General features: G+C 38.9%; 2 non-coding genes across 2 annotated transcripts; one reads left to right on the top strand and one right to left on the bottom strand.

The window, feature by feature from the left end:
- The first annotated feature begins 13527 nt into the window (after positions 1-13527).
- On the top strand, positions 13528-13634 carry LOC148577510 (small nucleolar RNA R71). The gene has a single exon (XR_015902768.1). It is a non-coding gene; the product is annotated as a small nucleolar RNA R71 (small nucleolar RNA).
- Positions 13635-17972: 4338 nt separating this feature from the next.
- On the bottom strand, positions 17973-18080 carry LOC148577509 (small nucleolar RNA R71). The gene has a single exon (XR_015903552.1). It is a non-coding gene; the product is annotated as a small nucleolar RNA R71 (small nucleolar RNA).
- Positions 18081-21021: the final 2941 nt, after the last annotated feature.

The following is a 21021-nucleotide window of genomic DNA, read 5'->3' as shown; positions in this document are numbered from 1 at the left end:
TGGTAATGCTTCAGATCTTCCCCTCTTGCAGTAAACCTATATCTATTGGCTTCATCAATGATGTCCACATGTTCTAGGGAGAGAACTTTGTTGATGGTGAAAACCTTAGGTAACTGAGATGGGATGGTGGGGAGATGAGGTGGGATATCTAGGAAGTAAGCTGAGATCACTTTATCCCCTGGAGAGAAATCTTCTGTAGGGATCTTTTTATTCCTCCATCTCCTTGGTACTTTCTTCTTTGTTTCTTTTGCTGTTATCCTGCTCTTTGTGGTCTCTTTCCCTAGGGAGATTTTGTTGCTGGTCTCATATGATTCTGGTGGTTTTGGCTCCACTTGAGTTTCCTTTAGCTGTGACAGCTGCTGATTCTCTTGTTCATCACATAAAGGAATTCCAGGGTGTACAGCTTGTACTTCAATGCTTTTTTCTCCCACAATTGCTCTGTCATGCTGTGCCCTTAGTTCCTTGCCTTCCTGACTTGCTTCTTGTGAGGGTTTGAAGACGTTGAAGGTGAGTTGTTCATCATGTATCCTCAGTATTAGCTCTCCTCGCTCCACATCTATCAGCGCTCTGGCTATAGCTGTAACGACCCAATTTTCAATATGTCTAGATCATACTGGAAACTGAGCGCTACCAATTTGTCTTCCTAATTATTATCTATTATTTATCATATGAGCCTGATTCGTTGTTAAACGCGTAGTTAATTTGTGAGGTGTATTTTTTTTTTTGAAAACATTTGGATTAATAGACGGAATCAGTCATAATCAATTCACAAGTAATAACAGATAAAACAGTTATAAACAACCACACAAAAATACATCACAAGTAGCTAGCAACATTCAGTTATCCAGCCTTTATTAGAGTATAGACCTTTAGTTAGAACACCCCTAGATATAGCTAGATAATAACTTTATACATATACATACATACAACATCCCAGGTCCTGACCTGTTCAAATGTCTCTAAGCTGGCACCTAGGCTAGCCTAGACTCTATACTCACCTAGTCCCTCTAAACTACTAAAGCGAGGGAAAGTACGTTCTAGGTCTTCAAAACTCAAGTCAGGTGGAACGTCATCAGAAGATAGAACATCATCTGCTACTCCTCTGCATGATCAGACTTTTTCACAGGACGTCTCTCTGGTACCTCATGAAGTAGCCACACAATAGGAATCTCGTACACGGGATTCAGGTTAAAGAGCGTATACGAACGGGGGTGCAGACGTTGGCTGGTCTCACAGTTATACATATAATCAGAGAACGATATTCACCCTAGACTCAGAAGACTGCCTAGAGCGGAATCCCTTTTTCTGTACAATCGTCAGCGAACTACGGAAAGGAACTCTTACTTCCATCTAAAGGGGAAAGGGAGAGAGAAGGGGTAAGAACTAGGGAGTTCTTAGTAGGGTCGGGGTTATTAGTTACGTTCATTTATTTGGGGTCGATTAGCAGACGAATAATAGAATATAGCGAAGCAGTAAACAAAAGATAAAGACAGAAAGAGAAAGTAGAGACAATAGAAAGCAGAACACAAACAAAAGAATACAAGAAAATAAAACATAAAAATAGCATACAAGCAGACAAACACAAAGAAATAGATCACACACAGAAAGGAATGCAACAGAGAATGATGCGCAGACAAGAATGATGCATGTCTAGCCCTAGCGCAGGCCATGAGCTCATGTGTCGGTTGGCTGCCCGCAATCCCGACATTTATCCGGTCACGAGTAATCCCGATTTCCCGAATACGATTTTCCGTTCCTAAATAAATGCGCATATAATAATAGCCGCTCATTTGAGATAGCCTCTGCTTACTGCAGGAAAATATATATACTCTGCTCTGCTCTGGGGAAGCGGAAAATAGCTGTAGGTAACTTAGTTTTCCTACAGAAGCTCTGGGTTGCATTAAGCAACTAATATATATTAAATATAGCTCTGGGTTGCATCAAGCAACAAATATATATATATATATATATATATATATATATATATATAAATATAGCTCTGGGTTGCATCAAGCAACAAATATATATATATATATATATATATATATATATATATATATATATATATATATATATATATATATATATATATATAAATATAGCTCTGGGTTGCATCAAGCAACTAATATATATATATATAGCTCTTTATTATATTACTCTTCTCTTTATATCTCTTTACTCTGTTCTGGTTTCTCTTTTCTCCGTATCTCTTTACTCTGTTTTAATTACTCTATTCTCTGTATCTCTTTACTCTGTTTTAATTACTCTGTTCTCTGTATCTCTTTTCTCTCCTATGATTACTCTTTTCATCTGTATCTATATTACTCTTTTTCTCTTTATCTCTTTACTTTACTCTGGTTACTCTGTTTTCTGTGTTTCTCTACACTGCTCTGATTTCTCTGCTTAACGTATGTATTTAAAGTTTATGTAAATTTCGGTATGAATAGTTCGCCTGTCCCAAGTATAGGTTCATTAAGTCTATACTGAAACAGTTTAACTTTTCATATTATACCTAACCCTAGTCGCAACTCAAGTACTAACTAAGTTGCCCTAGTTCGTTCACTAGTCTCTGTCTGTTTTTCTGTCGTTAAACTTTTACAGACTTTTTCTTCGTTTTTTTATCTTTTCTTTAACTTTTTATCTTTTATTTATCTTCGCCCCACTATCATGTTATTACCACTCCCTAAGTGTTTTATAAAGGTAATTATGAGATTCTGCACTTAAAGTTGTCTTTCTAAAGCTTTTACAGAAAACTACCTTTTTCGCATTATTTTATTATCTTTATTAAAATATTATTTTTAATTAAATATTATTATTTAATATTTTATTATTATTTATTATTTTATTATTAAATTTTCGAAAATTACCTTGCCTTTACCTTTTAACCTTTAAAATTAACTTTTTACCCCAGTAACTTTTAATATTTCTACTTTAACCACCCTAACTTTCAGAAATTACAAAATAACCCCTCAAACACCAAAATATTTACTTCCTTGCCCTTTCTAAGATCTAAAAGGTGTTCTTCAATGTTCTTTACCACACTCAAAGTGTTCTTCGTGTTCTTCGTATATTCTTCAGATTCTTTCTCTGTTTTTACCCGTTTTTCAGTCTTTTCAGCAACCGATTTTTACCATAATTCAAAATAAATTTCCAGCCACTAAAACCCCATATTTTCTACATGATTTTAACACAAATTGAACCTCAATTTAAGCTCTAGGGTTTCGTTTTCCAGCAGCCACAAGAACACACATTCATAGCTTGAATTTCATCAAATTTCATCAAATTTTCACCAAAATTTCAACAAGAATTACTCATACAAACAATCAATTTCAAGCACAGCCAAACCATATCATAATCACACAACTCAAACACAATCAATCAAGATTAAATTCGTCAATCCCTACCTGGTTTTGCTGCTCCTAATTTGGTTAAACTTTCAGGTGGTCCTTAAGCACTTTTTCCTCCTAAATCACATCAAGAACAACTTTAAATCCAAAAACTCTCAACTGACCAAATCTCACTCAGTATGTTAGGAAGAGATATCTCACCTTAGACTTGCTAGAAATTCACGTTTCTTGGTCCTCAAGTCAAGTTAAGCATGATTCCTAAGGAAGAACATCAAGAAAACACATGTTTTGCATGGTTTTCCTTGAAAACCGAATTGAAATGGGAGGGAGACAGCCATCTCACCTTATTTCCAGCCTTGATAAGTTACATGGTTATGTAGAGGAAGAAGAGAGGATCATTTTGGTGAAATCGGAGTTTTGATTTGAGTTTTAGTTCAGAAGAAATCAAGCTTTGAAGATTAAGTGTTCATAAAAGTTTCTCTCTTTTCTCTCTTGTTATTTTCGGCCAAAATGATGAAATGAGACAGCCTTGGAGGTCTTGGAGGTGTAAGGTGAGTTGTGATTGGTTGGCTTGGAGGTGGATTAAAATAATATTAAAATATCTCTAGTGTACAATTACTAAAACTAGGTGTATCGGAACACTCGTAAAAACATCTCTAAAAATTATTTTCTGAGCTACTAGCATAAATGACACTAGTAACATATTTATTATGAGAATAAAACATGTATGATGAGGCCTTAGCATTGCTAAAGTCATCAGAGAGTGCTGGTGTTAAATTGCACCAGTAAACCGTAAACCCGGTTAAACCAATTTTCTATTTTTAACTAAAACAGACCAGGTAACCTTACAATATCAATCAAGCATTTTCTAATACTAATATAATGATAATATTATACTATTATCTCTCTCCTCTCATGAATCGAGTCCGGTTCATCAAACAGAGACTATTTACGAAAATCAGAATCAAAACTGCCAACTGATACGGTTCAAAAACTAGGTTCTTCGTGACCGCGTTATCGAGCTTGCCTCGGAAAAGGTTCTAGCTTAAAGATGACATAATGATAATGAGGATTGAGATGCTTGATGATATAGCAGAGGTGTTCCCTTTACTGATCTTCCGGAGAAATCCGTACTTTCAGAAAAGATCTCATGTACTCGAAAATCAGGGTTGTTACATTCTCCCCTCCTAAAAGAAAATTTTGCCCTCAAAATTTCAGTTACCTAGGAATAAATGCGGGTAATCAGCTTTCATCTTATCTTCCAGTTCCCAAGTGTGCTCTTCTTCTCCTCTTGGTTCCCATGCTACTTTGACTAAGCGAACAGTCTTGCCTTTTAGCTGTTTATCACTTCTTTCTACGATCAGAACCGGTGATGCTTGATATGTCAAATCATTTCATAACTGTACTGTCTCTAGTTGTAAAACGTGACTCTTGTCGGGAATATATTTCTTAAGTTGCGAGACATGAAAAACATCATGAAGGTTTGATAAATAAGGAGGAAGGACTATTTGATAAGCTACTAGACCGACTCTTTTAAGTATTTGGAAAGGTTCTATGTATCGTGGGTTAAGCTTTTTAGTCTTAAGGACTCTACCTATTCCAGTAATCAAGGTTACTTCTAGAAAGACATGGTTTCCGTCACTAAACTCTAAGGGTCTACGTCTATTATCGGCATAGCTCTTTTGACAGCTTTGTGCTATCTGGATCTTCTAATGAATCTCCTTTATCTTCTCAGTAGTTTCTTACACTAAGTTTGGACCTAAGACACTAGCTTCTCCATCGTTATTCCAACACAATGGTGTCCGACATCTTCTTTTGTAGAGAGCTTCATATGGTGCCATCCCGATACTTTATTGGCAACTGTTGTTGTAGACAAATTCGACCAACAGCAAATACTTATCCCAGCTGCTTTGGTTGTTTATCATACATGATCGTAACATGTCTTCTAATGTCTGGATTGTCTGCTCCGATTGTCCGTCTGTCTGAGGATGGTATGCTGTACTCATGTGCAATTCTGTTCCCAACGCTTTCTGGAAAGCTCTCTAGAATCTGGATGTAAACATCGGATCTCGATCTGAAACAATTAACAAAGGTATCCCGTGCAATCGTATGATTTCTTGAATATATATCCGTGCCAGCCTTTCTAAAGTATAGTCAACTCGAATCAGAAGGAAGTGCGCTGACTTTGTCAACCTGTCCACAATTACCCAGATGGTATTGTGTCCTGTTGAGGTCCTTGGTAATCCCGTGACAAAATCCATAGAAATCTGCTCCCATTTCCATTGTGGTATTTCTAAGGGTTGCAAGGTTCTTGACAGCTTCTGATGTTCCACCTTCATCTTCTGGCAGGTTAAACATTTTGAGACATAATCAGCTACTTCTTTCTTTAAGCCCGGCCACCAGAACATTTGTTTCAAATCTCGATACATCTTTGTCACTCCAGGATGCATAGAAAATCTACTTTGGTGAGCTTCAGCAAGAATCTTTTGTCGCAATTCTCCAGAGTTAGGCACACAAATTCTGTTCTTGTACCTCCATAGGCCACTACGATCCTATCTCACAGCTTCTTCAGCTCTGCAAGCAAAGGTGACATCCAGTACAGTGCTATGGAAATCGGTCCGGCTCCAGGTACTAGATCAATGCTGAATTCTATCTCTCGCTGAGGAGGAAACTCAGGTATGTCGTCCAAGAAAACATCAGGAAATTCCTTCATCATTCAGATTCGTTCTAAGCTTAATTCACTATCATTCGAGCTAGCCGCTAACAGAACATACCCCTCACAATCACTCCCGCCTAAGGTAACTCTTACAGAATTCAGATATAAGGTGTGGGACAGAAATGGTTTAGTACATAGACTATCAGATAGAATAACAACAGTTCTTTTAAAATAATCAAGGAAAACATGATACTTAGATAACCAATCTAATCCTAAAATAACTTCTAAACCATATAGAGGCAAACAGATTAGATAGTGTATAAAAGTTCTGTTCCTAATAGCGAATGGTACTTGCAGGCACATTAAACTGGTCAAAGCATTTTGGGATGCAGGTGTATGGACAATCAAGTAAAAATTGAATTTAAAGAAATATAATCCTAACTCGTGAGCAATAGTTAGAGAAATAAAGAATGCGATGCACCTGAATCATACAGTACAGTTAGAAATTGATTCTTGACATGACCTGACCTTGAATGAGGGTGTCCGATTGCACAACATCGTCAATAGTGATAGCAAACACTCGTCCTTATTGTTGGGTTCTGAGTGGATTTTGAGTAAATCCCTTTGGACAATCCTTGGCAATATGTCCAAGTTCTCCACAAGCATAGCAGTTAGGTGATCCAAACTGGCAAGACCTGTTACTATGCTATTTTCCGCATTGCTTACATGCAGGGTTTATGTAAGCCTGACGGGCTCGTTTACCATTGCCTTGCCTTACTTTACCTCGAGCGATAAATCCAAACTTTATAGTATTGCCAACGGACTTATCTACCATTCTTTTTCGATAGTCTCTTGCCTGATGTCCTTCCTTGTTACAGTAGTAACATAAACCTGTTCTGAACCGGCAAAGCCTACTACCATGATGCTTTCCACAAGTTGGGCATACTACACCACTTTGAGCTTGGTGAGGTTGACTTTCATGTCCTTATTCAATGTCACGGTTATTGTCACTACGATTATTGCGAGTTAGAAGGCTGACATCTCGGTGGTTTCCATTCCAACACTGGAATTGACCAATGGCTTTAAAGTTGCGACCTTGAGGGGCTAAATTTTGAACAAAGTCTCTTTGTGAATCCTCCCTACGACTTGCTCGAGCTATCGCCACCTTCTTTGAACATTCTCCCACTAGTTTACTTTTATTCACTAGTTCAGCAAAATTTCATATCTCTAGCGAAACAACAGAATTCATCAGTTCTTCTCGGAGTCCTCCTTCAAACTTTAAATACTTCCATTCCTCAAAGTCTTCTGGGTTCCCTTGACAAATCTTGGAGAAACGGCACAAGTCATCGAACTTACGGGCATACTTAGCAATAGTCATATCCCATTGTTTCAACTGCATAAGCTCCATCTCCTTAGCATCTCGTGCTGCTCCCGGAAAATACTTTTTATAAAATTCGTCCCTAAAGATATCCTAAGGAATGTCATTTTCATTCTATTGTAGCAGTCGCTGTATCCCCTGCCACCAGTACCCAGCTTCTCCCTCGAGCATACAAGTAGCAAACTCCACGTGCTGTCCTTCCGAAACATGTTGCGCTCTCAGTGATCGTTCAATACCTCGAAACCAATTATCAGTGTCAGTCGCAACGAGTGTACCCTTGAACTTAGGCGGATTAACCTTCAGAAATGTCGCAAGGGTCATAGGTCTTTCAAGATGCCCTAAGTTGTTCTCATCATTCCCATTATCTTCTCCGTATTCATTCTCGTTTCCATTCTCACTCCGAGACGTTCAACAGCCCTAGCCGCTGCTACAGCAGCTTCACGCACTACTTCAGCCACGTTGTTCATGGTAGCCATAAACGTTTCCTGTTCCCTCTCGTAGTTAACATTAGGAATTTCTTCCCGTACGCCTCGTCTCCATGAACCCATTGTAGTCTTGTTCACACGAAACAATCATTGTTAAGGTGATCAGTCTTAACACTTCAAGTCAAGTGTGAACATTCCCAAAATGAAAACACAGAGACAATCATGCAACATATATCACTGGGATATCCTATACGCATGAGACACACAACAGAGTATGCAATGAAGCATAGTCAGTCCACTCCCCAGGCGCTACTGGGAACGAACTGCTCTGATAACAAATTGTAACGACCCAATTTTCAATATGTCTAGATCATACCGGAAACTGAGCGCTACCAATTTGTCTTCCTAATTATTATCTATTATTTATCATATGAGCCTGATTCATTGTTAAACGCGTAGTTAATTTGTGAGGTGTATTTTTTTTTTGAAAACATTTGGATTAATAGACGGAATCAGTCATAATCAATTCACAAGTAATAACAGATAAAACAGTTATAAACAACCACACAAAAATACATCACAAGTAGCTAGCAACATTCAGTTATCCAGCCCTTATTAGAGTATAGACCTTTAGTTAGAACACCCCTAGATATAGCTAGATAATAACTTTATACATATACATACATACAACATCCCAGGTCCTGACCTGTTCAAATGTCTCTAAGCTGGCACCTAGGCTAGCCTAGACTCTATACTCACCTAGTCCCTCTAAACTACTAAAGCGAGGGAAAGTACGTTCTAGGTCTTCAAAACTCAAGTCAGGTGGAACGTCATCAGAAGATAGAACATCATCTGCTACTCCTCTGCATGATCAGATTTCGTCTCTCTGGTACCTCATGAAGTAGCCACACAATAGGAATCTCGTACACGGGATTCAGGTTAAAGAGCGTATACGAACGGGGGTGCAGACGTTGGCTGGTCTCACAGTTATACATATAATCAGAGAACGATATTCACCCTAGACTCAGAAGACTGCCTAGAGCGGAATCCCTTTTTCCGTACAATCGTCAGCGAACTACGGAAAGGAACTCTTACTTCCATCTGAAGGGGAAAGGGAGAGAGAAGGGGTAAGAACTAGGGAGTTCTTAGTAGGGTCGGGGTTATTAGTTACGTTCATTTATTTGGGGTCGATTAGCAGACGAATAATAGAATATAGCGAAGCAGTAAACAAAAGATAAAGACAGAAAGAGAAAGTAGAGACAATAGAAAGCAGAACACAAACAAAAGAATACAAGAAAATAAAACATAAAAATAGCATACAAGCAGACAAACACAAAGAAATAGATCACACACAGAAAGGAATGCAACAGAGAATGATGCGCAGACAAGAATGATGCATGTCTAGCCCTAGCGCAGGCCATGAGCTCATGTGTCGGTTGGCTGCCCGCAATCCCGACATTTATCCAGTCACGAGTAATCCCGATTTCTCGAATACGATTTTCTGTTCCTAAATAAATGCGCATATAATAATAGCCGCTCATTTGAGACAGCCTCTGCTTACTGCAGGAAAATATATATGCTCTGCTCTGCTCTGGGGAAGCGGAAAATAGCTGTAGGTAACTTAGCTTCCCTACAGAAGCTCTGGGTTGCATTAAGCAACTAATATATATTAAATATAGCTCTGGGTTGCATCAAGCAACAAATATATATATATATATATATATAAATATAGCTCTGGGTTGCATCAAGCAACTAATATATATATATAAATATAGCTCTGGGTTGCATCAAGCAACTAATATATATATATATATATAAATATAGCTCTTTATTATATTACTCTTCTCTTTATATCTCTTTACTCTGTTCTGGTTTCTCTTTTCTCTGTATCTCTTTACTCTGTTTTAATTACTCTGTTCTCTGTATCTCTTTACTCTGTTTTAATTACTCTTTTCTCTGTATCTCTTTTCTCTCCTCTGATTACTCTTTTCATCTGTATCTATATTACTCTTTTTCTCTTTATCTCTTTACTTTACTCTGGTTACTCTATTTTCTGTGTTTCTCTATTCTGCTCTGATTTCTCTGCTTAACGTATGTATTTAAAGTTTATGTAAATTTCGGTATGAATAGTTCGCCTGTCCCAAGTATAGGTTCATTAAGTCTATACTGAAACAGTTTAACTTTTCATATTATACCTAACCCTAGTCGCAACTCAAGTACTAACTAAGTTGCCCTAGTTCGTTCACTAGTCTCTGTCTGTTTTTCTGTCGTTAAACTTTTACAGACTTTTTCTTTGTTTTTTTATCTTTTCTTTAACTTTTTATCTTTTATTTATCTTCGCCTCACCATCATGTTATTACCACTCCCTAAGTGTTTTATAAAGGTAATTATGAGATTCTGCACTTAAAGTTGTCTTTCTAAAGCTTTTACAGAAAACTACCTTTTTCGCATTATTTTATTATTTTTATTAAAATATTATTTTTAATTAAATATTATTATTTAATATTTTATTATTATTTATTATTTTATTATTAAATTTTCGAAAATTACCTTGCCTTTACCTTTTAACCTTTAAAATTAACTTTTTACCCCGGTAACTTTTAATATTTCTACTTTAACCACCCTAACTTTCAGAAATTACAAAATAACCCCTCAAACACCAAAATATTTACTTCCTTGCCCTTTCTAAGATCTAAAAGGTGTTCTTCAATGTTCTTCACCACACTCAAAGTGTTCTTCGTGTTCTTCGTATATTCTTCAGATTCTTTCTCTATTTTTACCTGTTTTTCAGTCTTTTCAGCAACCGATTTTTACCATAATTCAAAATAAATTTCCAGCCACTAAAACCCCATATTTTCTACATGATTTTAATACAAATTGAACCTCAATTTAAGCTGTAGGGTTTCGTTTTCCAGCAGCCACAAGAACACACATTCATAGCTTGAATTTCATCAAATTTCATCAAATTTTCACCAAAATTTCAACAAGAATTACTCATACAAACAATCAATTTCAAGCACAGCCAAACCATATCATAATCACACAACTCAAACACAATCAATCAATATTAAATTCGTCAATCCCTACCTGGTTTTGCTGCTCCTAATTTGGTTAAACTTTCAGGTGGTCCTTAAGCACTTTTTTCCTCCTAAATCACATCAAGAACAACTTTAAATCCAAAAACTCTCAACTGACCAAATCTCACTCAGTATGTTAGGAAGAGATATCTCACCTTAGACTTGCTATAAATTCACGTTTCTTGGTCCTCAAGTCAAGTTAAGCATGATTCCTAAGGAAGAACATCAAGAAAACACATGTTTTGCATGGTTTTCCTTGAAAACCGAATTGAAATGGGAGGGAGACAGCCATCTCACCTTATTTCCAGCCTTGATAAGTTACATGGTTATGTAGAGGAAGAAGAGAGGATCATTTTGGTGAAATCGGAGTTTTGATTTGAGTTTTAGTTCAGAAGAAATCAAGCTTTGAAGATTAAGTTTTCATAAAAGTTTCTCTCTTTTCTCTCTTGTTATTTTCGGCCAAAATGATGAAATGAGACAGCCTTGGAGGTCTTGGGGGTGTAAGGTGAGTTGTGATTGGTTGGCTTGGAGGTGGATTAAAATAATATTAAAATATCTCTAGTGTACAACTACTAAAACTAGGTGTATCGGAACACTCGTAAAAACATCTCTAAAAATTATTTTCTGAGCTACTAGCATAAATGACACTAGTAACATATTTATTATGAGAATAAAACATGTATGATGAGGCCTTAGCATTGCTAAAGTCATCAGAGAGTGCTGGTATTAAATTGCACCAGTAAACCGTAAACCCGGTTAAAGCAATTTTCTATTTTTAACTAAAACAGACCAGGTAACTTTATAATATCATTCAAGCATTTTCTAATACTAATATAATGATAATATTATACTATTATCTCTCTCCTCTCATGAATCGAGTCCGGTTCATCAAACAGAGACTATTTACGAAAATCAGAATCAAAACTGCCAACCGATACGGTTCAAAAACTAGGTTCTTCGTGACCGCGTTATCGAGCTTGCCTCGGAAAAGGTTCTAGCTTAAAGATGACATAATGATAATGAGGATTGAGATGCTTGATGATATAGCAGAGGTGTTCCCTTTACTGATCTTCCGGAGAAATCCGTACTTTCAGAAAAGATCTCATGTACTCGAAAATCAGGGTTGTTACAGTAGCTAAGAATGGTCTTCCCAATATGATTGGGTGAAAGTGACTTTCTTCCATTTACAGTATGACAAAGTCTGTGGGAAGGAAGTAGATCCCAACCTTCACCAAAACTTTTTCAACCACTCCAATTGCTTGTTTTTGAGTTTTGTCCGCCAGCCTGATGACTACGTCTGTGGGCATCAGCTCATTGATTTGCAGCCTCTTCATAAGGGATAAAGGCATTAAGTTGATGCTTGCTCCCAGATCACAGAGTCCTTTGTCAAACATTGTTTCTCCTATGGCACAGGGGATGTGAAAACTCCCTGGGTCCTTCCTTTTTGTAGGCAGCTCTGGTTGAATGAGAGCACTGCACTCCTTGTTCATCACTATGGTTTGTCCTCCCTTGAGTGAGCTTTTCCTGGTCAGCAGCTCCTTCATATACTTGACGTATGAGGGCATTTGTTGGAGAGCCTTGATGAATGGTATGTTTACATGGAGGGATGCAAATATGTCAAGAAACCTTGAGTATATTCTCTTCTCTACACCACCATTTAATAATTGGGGAAAGGGTGCATAGAGCCTCAGCAACTCTTTCTGCATAATTGTGGTTTCCTGAGGATTCTCTTCCTGCTTTCCTGCTGATGTATCTTCAGATTGTTCTGATGGTTTGTTCAGCTCTTCTTTAGTCTCCTTATCACTTATAGTAACCATCTTGAAATCTTCCCATCTGACTTTCTTTGCTTCACCTCTCGGATTTTTCTCTGTGTCACTTGGGAAGCTATCAGTAGGTTTGGGAATCTTCTCAGATAGGTATCCCACTTGAAATTCCAGCCTCTTGATGGTGTCTCCCTGATTCTTGATATTGGCTCGCACCTCCTCTTTGAACACCTTGTTATCTTGAATTTCCTTGCATATGCCTTCAAGTAGGGTTTCACTCCTGGAGAGTCTATCTTCAGATGATGGTGAGTTGAGATTGGAGGGGTGAGAAGGGCCATTTTGACTTTGGTATGGATGTTGAGGTATGTTGTTAGGTGGGTGCTGATATGATCTCTGTGTGGAATGTTGGTGAGTTGCATTGTTGCTGGGGTTGTGGCGTCTCTGATCTTGGCCTTGATCCTGTTAATTTCTCCACCCAAAGTTTGGGTGGTTCCTCCAACCAGGATTATATATTTTGGAGTATGGGTCATGGTGCTGCCTGGGTGAATTTCCAATGTAGTTGGCTTGTTTCTGATCACCCTCTGCCTCTGCATTCACTCCTTCTTGAGTTGCTGCTGAAGTGGTGATTGCTGCTACTTGATTCCTCTCCATCTTCTTGGTGAGGTTAGCTAATTGCTTGGTAATCATCTTGTTTTGAGCTAGCAGTGTTGCCTCTTTCAGAAGCATAGAAATAGTCATTCTCAGCTACAGTCTCAATGACATCTATGACTTCTTCAATGGTCTTCTTCTTGTTCAGAGATTCCCCGGATGAGTGGTCTACTGCCTTCTTTGATTCATATGAAAGACCTTCATAGAAAATGTGCAACTGCACCCATTCATTGAACATATCTGGCGGGCATCTTCTTGTCAGGTCCTTAAACCTCTCCCATGCTTCATATAGAGTCTCACCATCTTGCTGCCTAAAAGTTTGTACCTCAGCTTTTAACCTGTTGATCTGTTGAGGAGGATAGAATCTTGCCAAGAATTTGTTTACCACATCTTCCCAGGTTGCTAAACTCTCCTTTGGAAAGGATTCCAGCCATTTAGATGCTTTGTCCTTGAGTGAGAAAGAGAACAGAAGTAGTCTATAAGTGTCAGGATGAACACCATTAGACTTCACAGTATCGCATATCCTCAGAAAGGTGGTTTGATGTTGATTGGGGTCTTCTTGGACACTTCCTCCGAATGAACAATTGTTCTGAACAAGGGTGATGAGCTGTGGCTTTAATTCAAAGTTGTTGGCATGTATGGTTGGCCGTTGGATGCTACTTCCATAGTTTCCTGGGTTTGGATTGATGTAAGAACCCAGAACTCTTCTCTCTTGCCCAGCCTGATGTGCTGGACCTTCTCGGCCATGGTTGTGAGCCTCTCCTTCATGATGGTTCTCCATATTCTCATCCATATCTGGTTCAAAGTACTCCTCCTCTTCTTCAGCACCAACTACTCTCTTTCCTCTTGCTTCCCTCCTTAATCTAAGGAAGGGCCTCTCAGGTTCAGAATCAAAGGAAGTTGAAGCCCCGCTTCTTCTACCTGTCATACAACCAACAAGGCAAAAGCAAGAAAGATAGATGCAGATAGCAATTTCTACAGAAATGCTGTTAGTATGAGTGATGCAATATATTAAACAGTTAGTGGGTTGGTGACTGAATTGTAAACAACTGAGAGAAATGGGTAGGGGAAAGGGAAGAAAATAACTGAACAAAAAGTAAATTACTCAAATGAACTTAAATCAGACAAAATAAAAACAAATACTCAATCTAGTTATCCACCAATTTAATCATTGCTGATACAAAATCAATCCCCGGCAACGGCGCCATAAACTTGATGCACAAAAACTTGTCCTTTAACAAATCTCCCTCAACAAGTATACCGAATTGTCGTCAAGTAAAAACTCACAATAGAGTGAGGTCGAATCCCACAGGGATTGATTGGTCAAGCAACTTTAATTGGAAGAATGTTCTAGTTGAGCTAAGCAGAAATTGGGTTGAAAATTGCAGCAAATTAAATGGCGGGAAAGTAAATTGCAGAAAATAAATGACGGAAGGTAAATTGCAGAATCTTAAATGGAGAAGGGGAGTTTAGCATGAAAGTAAATAGCAAAAAGTAAAGAGAATGGGTAAGATCAGAAATGGGGAGTTCATTGGGCTTAGGAGATGTTACATTCTCCGGATCAAGTTCATTTTCATCTCTTCCTCAATCAATGCATTCATTAATCTCCTTGGCAATCTTAAGTGATTGAATTCCAATTCCTTGGTAATTCAATCTCTCAAATCAGATCAATAGCCAATTCCTTGGTCTAATTGCTCATGAGAAGAGATGAAGTGTGGTCACTGATTATACCACATGTATTTCCAAATCAAAGTATTAGGAGAATTATATGTCACCATATTCGCCCAAACCCCAATTTGGTCCAACATGAGAAAGCAATTCTAGCATGATCTCTTCATTCCTCTTCCAAGGTTCAGAAGAGATCCAAGTATGAATAGCTTCTTTTCCAAGATAACTACTCAATTGGAGGAAGATTAAAAGCTTTCTAGTAAAATCAAGAGAAAAGAGAGAAGAAGGATAATGAAAACTATTATTGATCCATCAAATTACAACAGAGCTCCCTAACCCAATGAAAGGGGTTTAGTTGTTCGTAGCTCTGGGAATGAATAGCATAGATGGAGAGTACATTCTGAGAATTTAACTAAAAGTTGCAGAGAAAGTAAAATACAAAGAGTAATTCTAATAATGCCGAAAGCTCTTCTTTTTCTAGTTCAAAGTTCTCCCTATTTATACTATTCTTCTGATCTTCTAGTTGGCTCTTCAAGTGTTGGATATGGGCCTTTGGATCTTGAGTTGAAGCAGTTATCTTCTTCAGTGGGCTTAGCTTTACTTGCAGAGAAAAAGTGTGAAGTAGGCAAGGATTCTAGCTTAGGACGTTAGTGGTGTTAACGTTAAGTGAAAGTGTGGGTTCGAGAACGTTAGTGACAATCACCTTTTTCACTAACGTTCCTAACCCAAGGATGCTCCACGTTAACTTCAACGTTAGTGGCATCAACGTGACCACTAACGTTGCGTCTTGGTCCTTCGCACACGTTATTGGGACTTACTTTTTCCAATAATGTTGAGAATCCTCCTTTCTCCCTACGTTAGAGTTCACGTTAGTGTGGCTAACGTGACCTTTAACGTAGGCTTGCCACATCTTCGAGAACGCTAGTGACACTTACCTTTGTCACTAACGTTCCAAAATGCCCCTACTTCCCACGTTAGAGTTCACGTTAACTAGGTAAACGTGGCTTCTAACGTGGTATTGCTAGCCATCTCCAACGTTAGTGACAAAGGTGAGTGTCACTAACGTTGGCTCATCATCCCTTTTACTCATGTTAACTTCCACGTTAATGTAGTTAACATGGGAGTTAACGTGGCTCATAGTGGCTCATCCCAACGTTAGTGACAAAGGTGAGTGTCACTAACGTTGGCGATTTTTTGCTCCCTCCACGTTAGAGTCCACATTAACTGAGTTAACGTGGCAACTAACGTGGCTCAAAGTGGCTTAGCTCAACGTTAGTGACAAAGGTGAGTGTCACTAACGTTGGTCATTCTTTTGTTTCCCCACATTGGAGTCCACGTTAACTGAGTTAACGTGGCTCTTAACGTGGCCAATATGAGCTTGGTCCAACGTTAGTGACAAAGGTGAGTGTCACTAACGTTGGCTTCATTTTCTTCTTCCTCGTTAACTACCACTTTAATGTAGTTAACGTGGCGATTAACGTGGGCTATGATGCCTTCGAGGACGTTATTGGCGATTACTTTCTCATTAACGTTGCAAGCTAGCTCCCCTTCCACGTTAGAGGTCACGTTAGTTAGACTAACGTGGCTACAAACGTGGTTCTTCCTTGCTTCCTTTGTCCTGAAATCAAGCAATTTGTCATTCAATTCATGCATAATTCTCATGAATTCATATAAAAATCACAATGTTAGCTTGAATCAAGATGTAAGTGAAATTCTACCCAAAACTTGCTTATTTCCTAAGAAAGTGCATGAAACTACCCTAAAACCATAAAGAAAAGGTCAGTGAAACTGGCCAAAATGCCCTGGCATTAGCGTGCCACTTGGTATCGAAGGCGTGGCACGCCACTCACTATTCTTCACTTAGGCGTGCCACTTGAATCCTAGGCGTGGCACGCCAGTGTCATTCAGAGAGCAAAGAAGCATTGGGGCGTGCCACATGAGTTCGTGGCATGGCACGCCAAACAGAGGAACCACTCACTCACAAAGGGGCGTGGCATGCCAGACCCTGGGCGTGCCACGCCAGACCCTTGGCGTGCCACGCCAGACCCTGGGCGTGCCACGCTAGGGTCTGGCGTGCCACGCTAGTTCAACTTTCCAGAGAAGCTTAGCCAAGCATAAAGCAAGAGCGTGGCACGCCAGACCCTGGGCGTCCCATGCTAGTTCAAGTTTCCAGAGGCAAAGAGAAGTGGAAAAAGACTAGGGCGTGCCACTTCAGCTCGAAGGCGTGGCACGCCAAGGTTGTTAGTGAAGAAGAGCGTGCCACTTGAAAGGCTGGGCGTGGCACGCCAAGCTAAAATTGAAGAGCGCGTGACATACCACTAGAGCACCAATCACACGCCAGCTGGGAGGTCACACTTATTGAGTTTCTTTTCCCTCCAAAATGTAATTTTCCTTTTTCACTTTGGTAATTCTTTCATTTTACTAGGAGTAGTATAAATACCCCAAGGAGTACTGAAGAGGGGGTTAAGCAGTTAGTTTTAGATCCACTTTTACACTTCACTTTTGAGTACTTTTTTTTGAGCTATGAGTAGCTAACTTCCCTCTCATTGAGAGAGGGAGCTCTGTTGTACTTGATGGATTGATAATAGTGAAATTCTTCTTCTCTTCATCTTCTCTTTGATTTGCTAGAAGGAATTTCGTTCTTCATGCTTAGTGTTCAATTATCTTGGAAAAGAGATTAAATGCAATTAGGTTTCATGGGAACCTTGGGAAAAAAAACAGAGTTGATGCAGATTTTGAACTAAAGACTGCACTAATCAACTTGATGCCCAAGTTTCATGGTTTACTTGCTCAAGAGCCTATTAAGCACCTTAGGGATTTCCAGACAGCCTGTTCTACTGTTAGGCGTAATGGTGCAGATGAAACTTCTATTTTGTTAACTGCCTTCCCATTCTCTCTTGAGGGAAAGGCAAGGGAGTGGTACTACTCCCAACCTGAAGCGACTGTTACCAACTGAGATACGCTCAAGAGAGAATTTTTGGAAAAATACTTTCCATCTGAAGTCACAGATAGACTGAGAAAAGAGATCTCCTGCATTGTTCAAGGTGACTCAGAGACCCTCTATGAGTACTGAGAGCGTTTTAAGAACCTTTTAGATGCATGCCCCCATCACATGATTGATAGACTAGTATTGATCAGCTACTTCACTCAAGGCATGAACCCCCAGGATAAGACTACACTAGATGGTGCTAGTAATGGTTCTATGAAAAAGTACAGGACCGCAGATGAAGCATGGCAACTGATCAGCGACTTAGTTGAGTCCACTAGGAATCACAGGGAGAGGCGTAGCCACCCAAAAGCTGTTGCAGAGATATCCTCTAGTGTTGAAACTACTGCTCTTACTCAGAGTATATGTGAAATGACCAACCTACTGAAACAGATGCAGTTAAATCAACAACAAGCGCATAAAGCTCAGCCTCCCCCACCACAACAAAGCCAACAGTTGGTTCCACAAAGAGTATACGAGATCTGTGCTGATTATAGTCATTATACTGATGAATGTCCGCAGCTCCAACAGGAAGACAACACTGTGGCAGCCACTTGATGGTGACCCATGAGTGTATTGGTAAAAATTTCTTCAATAATATCGTGTTGCAGGTATAGCTCTACCAACAACAATCCTTGGGTATCAAATTTAGAAGAGGGATTTGGTTATCACAAGTTCAACCCCAATAGAAATAACCGAAGTATTCAAACCTCGGGTCGTCTCACAAGGAATGGGCAAACATGTGCTTCCACATTGGTTAAAAATCCGGGGGTTGTGAGTTATGAGCAAGAAAATAAATGGAAATCTTAACAAGCAAGTAATCTTAAATTGCAACAAACTAATTCAGTTAACTAAACAAAACATGAGTAATTCCAATGAACAAGTAACATCCCACTTAATTCTATTCTAAACCAAATAAATAACTATAACTAAGATAAATAATTGAGAATTTTGGTTTTCAAATATGAATAATAAAGGCAACTCTTGGCTAGGCATGGGAATTGGGGTCACCATCCTTGTCTAACAACTATATCTTGACAATTATGCGGAACCAAACTCATTAAGTCTACTTCTATACATGAAGTACGTCAAATGGTTTGGTCAACATCAACCCATAAGTCCTAACCTCACTATTAATTAACTTAACAGAAGGTTAGCATCAATGGTTATCAAATTGACCACTAAGGGTTCCCAAATCATCAAATCCATTAGACCCAATGACTCAAGTTTACCCAATTCTCTTGGCCTAGGCCAAGAGTGAAGAAGACTACTCCATAATCAAAGTAAACAATTCATCGAACACATGGTAAGCATTAACAAGAGACATGTTCAAAATAGCAATTAAATTAAAATTTACAAGTACCCACTAACAATTATAAACATACAATCATCCAAAAAACAAAACTAAACATAGAAATCATCAATGCAACTTCAACAAGTTAAAATTCACAAATGTATATGTGAAATAACCAACCTACTGAAACAGATGTAGTTAAATCAACAACAAGCACATAAAGCTCAGCCTCCCCCACCACAACAAAGCCAACAGTTGGTTCCACAAAGAGTATGCGAGATCTGTGCTGATTATAGTCATTATACTGACGAATGTCCGCAGCTCCAATACGAAGACAACACTGTGGCAGCCACTCGTAACTTCTTTGACCACCCAAATCAAGGATACAATCAATAAGGCGGCAACTACAACTAAGGTGGAGACCATAACCAAGGATGGCAAGACAACTCCAACCAAAGTCGGAGGGACAACTATAACAGAGGAGGCAGAGATAACAATGAAAACCAGAGGTGGAATAACAACAACAGACAACAGAATCAGAATCAACCTTACAGAGTACCTCACTTAAGATAGTCCCAAGGACCCCATCACAACCAACAACAAGTTCCTCAGATCACTTATTCTATTTCTTCATCAAATGACGAGATACTCCGTTCTCTTGCACAAGGGCAACATGACATGCAGACGTAGCTGAATACTACTTTAAATTGTCTAACTGCCACTTTACAAGCTCTCGTCTCCCGGATAGATCCATCACCTAATTCCACCAACCAACCTTCAAGCTCCAGTGGAATTCCTTCTCAACCCCTACCTAATCCCAAAGGTGGCATCAATGCCATAACTTTGAAGTCTGGAACCACGCTACAAGAGAGGAACCATGAGGAGCCAAGCCCACCAGAACACGCCCCAACTGAGAATGTGGTGGAAGTGGAAGACGCTGAAGAGGAAAAGGACGTACAAGACATAGTTGAAGAAGAAGCAGTTCAACCAAGGAACGGCGAACCAAAGGAGGTTGAAGCTGTACAGGAAACCATTCCTATCCCATGTCCACACCTTGCAAAGAAATCCAGGAAGCAGATTAAACTTGACCCCAAAATGGTAGAAATATTCAAAAAGGTTGAGGTAACTGTTCCCCTTTTTGATGTTATTCAGCAGGTACCTAAATACGCAAAGTTTCTAAAAGATTTGTACATACATAAAAAAAAATTAATGAATTAGAAACTATTCCTCTAGGTAGTTCTATATCTGCTTTAATGGGAGGTATACCTGAAAAATGTAGTGATCCAGGTCCATGTATGGTTAACTGTACCATAGGAGGTGTAATATTCTCTGACTGCATGTGTGATTTAGGAGTGTGTGTTAGTATAATGCCATTGTCTATATATGATACTTTGAGGCTCCCTCCCTTAAAATGGTCGGCAGCTCGTTTTGAGTTAGCAGATAAAAGCATTATTACAGTAGTTAGAATTACTGAAGATGTATTAGTGAGCATTAAGGGGCTCACATTTTCCATTGACTTCTATATCCTGGAAATGCCCCCTAATGAGCTCAGGAAGACCATCATCAATCCTGCTTGGAAGACCATTCCTGAAGACTTTGAAGTTCAAGCTGGATGCATTCTCAGGAACCTACTCCTTTGCTCTTGATGGAATTGGGTCGATAGAGGCCTTGGTTGGTTGCTCTTGGAGTTTGGAGAAGAACCGAATTGAACCGGGTTTGGAATCATGAAAGCTTGAGTAAAAGTTTGAGTAAAAGTTTGAGGCAAACTTTTACTCCAAC

Source organism: Arachis ipaensis, chromosome B1 (genome assembly GCF_059453495.1).
Source record: "Arachis ipaensis isolate K30076 ecotype BB chromosome B1, ASM5945349v1, whole genome shotgun sequence".
Taxonomy (NCBI): Eukaryota; Viridiplantae; Streptophyta; class Magnoliopsida; order Fabales; family Fabaceae; genus Arachis; species Arachis ipaensis.
This window is presented reverse-complemented; position numbering and strand designations above follow the sequence as displayed.